Below are 3,651 nucleotides of genomic sequence, written 5' to 3'. Positions count from 1 at the left end.
TTGTTGCTCAGAAGTTATACCAGTTGACTGTAATGTTGATTTAACCTCCTTTCCAGATTGCATGTTTCTATCATTCAGAGCTAATATTTCACTTTCTAGATCCTCCCACATCCCTCCTTCTCCATCAACCCCTCCAACGACTTCAACATGGTGGACGATCTGAACTGCTGTTTGTCACATAAATACGAACAACAGTCAGAACCCGTCCCCCCACAAGTAGGTTAAGGGTGAACCCCAACACAGAGGCACCAAGATGGGAGGCCAGAAGTATGCCCACTCCTTCTCTGTGCCTCTCACCATGTTCAACTCAGCAGGGCCTGACCCAAAGTCCCCAGGCTCTGCTTCCTCAGTGGAAGATATGATGGTTGAACTGAGGAGATCTTCTAAGTCCTCTGCCCAAGTCATTCTCCATGGCCTCTGTGAACTTCTCCCACACCCAAGTTTTTACCTCAGCAACCACCCGAGCTTCATCCCACTTGGACTGCCAGTACCCATCAGCTGCTTCTGGGGTCCCACAGACCAAAAAGACCCAATAGGTCACTATCTTCAGCTTGACAGTATCCCTCCCTTCTGGTGCCCATGAGCTGATTCTAGGGTTGCCCCCAAAACAGGCACTGACAACCTTGTAGCCACAACTCTGAGAAGTCGCCTCAACAATGGATGCGGGGAACGTGGCCGACTCTGTGCGGGCCACGTTCCACCCACTTCCTAGTGTCTGAAGCATTATCTTTGTAGTTGGTCAGCGGTCACTTTGAGACTAACTCTAAATATGTCCTGTCCTTCTGTGGTCTTTTCATAGATTTAGATATACCCATTACGGCAAATGTCAGCTTCACGGTCTATATTTGAAAGTGATACCCGGTCATCGTCAGCCTTAAACACCAGTTGTCCACACAACAGATTTGTGTAAAGGCTGTTAGTGTCAGAAGTCACTGCTTGTTACCAGCAAATGACTGAGGACAGGTGACTAAGTTCCAGGTTCTACAGGAGTTTCAAGGACTGGGACAGAAATTGCAGGATATCTTAAATCATCTGGACTGTCTGACTGTGAGCGCATCAGATGTAGATCATCATTGAAAAAGCTTCTTGTCTTTATGTTGGAGTTGCAGGTGTCACAACAATTTTCCACACATATAACAATTTAGAAGAGTAGTTGCAGTGTCCTCGCATTGTTCCTTTGGTAGGGGACTGACAGGACCAAGGTTATGAATAACACATGAAGACTTCTGACATTGTTCACAATAGTCAGCTGTGTACAGCTCACAGTCTGTGTTAATGACATATTGCGTCAGATAGTCTGACACATAAAACATAAAGACTCCTGGCTTGTCCCGATGTATCACATCCTTCATCTTCAGTGTTTCAGTTATTTCATTCTGAACAGCAAAAACTTCATCTGGGGAAAAATATCTTCCTGGATGGTGCATTGCTGTAAAGAAAAACCTTGCAAACAATGGAGTCTCTGCAAAAAGTACAGATACTGAGCTACAAGCCTTCTGATAATACTGAAGTTCATAATGCTATGTGTTGTAGCATTCATCTAACAGTTGAAGAATAAGTTGGACAATTTGCAAAAGTACATGGTTGGCTCAAGATTAACATCCATGCTGTTGAAATATTCTGTGTCATTTTGAATTTCATCTTTTGAGTTTTCTTCTCCTCAAAAATTTCTTCAAAATTTGTCACAATTTCCTTGCTGTCACAGTTTGGTTTCACATCCAGGTCCTCTATGTTTTTGGGAAGACTGGTAAAGACAGTTTGTAATGTCTGTGTTGATAAAGAGTTAGCTGTGGTTGTTAAAGTAACTCACTCAACCTGTGAGCAAGCAAACACATCCAGGTCCATTTGGTCATGAGGAACATTGAGACTTTCAAAAACAACAAAGTCTCCTGATCCCTTTACTGTTAAATCCATAGTTGTGGTTTTGACGGAAACTTTCTCATCCTTAGAGGAATCTTCCATGTCCTTTTGGGCTTCACGGTTCAATGTCCAAAAAGTCCAAACCAAAGTATTTTGATCTCTCATCCTCAGAGCTCTCTACTAAAACGTCTTTGCCTCTTATGCTCTATCCTAACAACTTTTCAACTCCCGTCGTAACAAGAAATCCAAGGTCCCATCAATATCAAAAATCCTCTTGACTTGGTGAACAGTTAAAATGGTTTGTAAAATCAGTTTGAAGTCGTCTCTCTGGAATCGATCTACCTCCAACCAAGTTGAGAAGCAAACTGAGAATTCTTGTATTCTTGTATCTCTTTGAACTGTTATGACATCATTGATGAGAACATAGAGGTTCTCATCAACATGATGATGTCAAACAACCCGTCAGCTTCTTGTTTGTTTTAGTTGCTATGGAAACACAAGGAGTTATGTATGGGGTAAGATTACTATCAATTAAAAATGCCTGTATGGATATCTAAATTTGTGCCTTTTTCACAAAATCCTAATTGAATTTTAGGTTGTTATTATATGTAAGCTCTGATCATAAAAATTACAAGATATAAAGTTTTGAAATATTTCTATGTATGAGCTTTCAGAAACGAGTAACAAACACTGAACTTTTTGTTTTATGAAAAAAGACATTTGAATTCCATCAAAAATCTGACATAAAATTTTAAGTAATTTAGAAACCTATATTCTATCATGATTAATTCAGCCTCTTGCAATGTTATTGAGTCAAAAAAAAAACAGAGCAGAATTATCTTTTTTTTACTTCTTTAAGACTTCCTGTCTAAAAATTCCTACAGTGGATGGTGTTCCACTCAGCTGTTTCAGTCAGGTGCAATCTTCAGAAGTTTACCAAAGGACCTGAAACAGTGGGAGCTTTTTCCACACTGGATTTCATTCTTTTTTTTCTTTTTCTTTTTTGTCTTTGGATATGTGTGCAAGCCCATGAGCTAGAGCAACATGCTGGAACAGGACAGCGTTGCTGCCCAACTAATAAAAATATGCTGCTGCAGATTCCAAATTCCACCACCTGTCTGTCTTTGCCCAACCCAAACTTTTTTCAAAAACAGAGAAGTGCTCCTAAGATATGTACATGCAGCTAGCTGTGGAAAGAATAACCACTTGTTTCAGGAGCTTATGCTGCTCTGTCCACAAGATGGAAAGTTCAGAGGAGATCATTGCGACAACCTTTATAAGCTTTTAGGATAAGTTCAGAGCCATCACCATGCTTGTTTTGTGCAAACATTTGTATCAATTACATGTATAAGTCCAATTATATATATATACTTATGATTTGGGTTGTTCCACAATTTTCTAATAAGAATTTGAGATAAATGCTGTCAATTGAATGTTTTTAGTAACAAGTGAAAAGTAGCTTTCACTGAAGCTGAAATATGGATTGTGTTTTGTGCCATTGTGCAGAAAGAAGTGGTTTCACATTTAGATATACCTGGCTTATTAGCCAGGTGTCTTGTCATTACAAGATCAACAATAAAGATACTGTTAATGTGCTGAATAATGACTGTTAGGATTTTATGTTCTTGGATCAGAGTGGTTTAGTTTCAGGTGTTCACTGCAAACAGTGACTGAAAGAAACATAGATTCCAGGCATTTTTCCAGCTCCTTTTCTCCTGCTGTGAAATGCTGTGAAATCATGACTGCCAGCCATAATCAAGAAGGGGGTGTGTGTGTTTGTATGTGTGCGTG

Source organism: Poecilia latipinna, unplaced genomic scaffold (genome assembly GCF_001443285.1).
Source record: "Poecilia latipinna isolate Pla-1442-1.1 unplaced genomic scaffold, P_latipinna-1.0 Scaffold1354, whole genome shotgun sequence".
NCBI lineage: Eukaryota > Metazoa > Chordata > Actinopteri > Cyprinodontiformes > Poeciliidae > Poecilia > Poecilia latipinna.
This window is presented reverse-complemented; position numbering follows the sequence as displayed.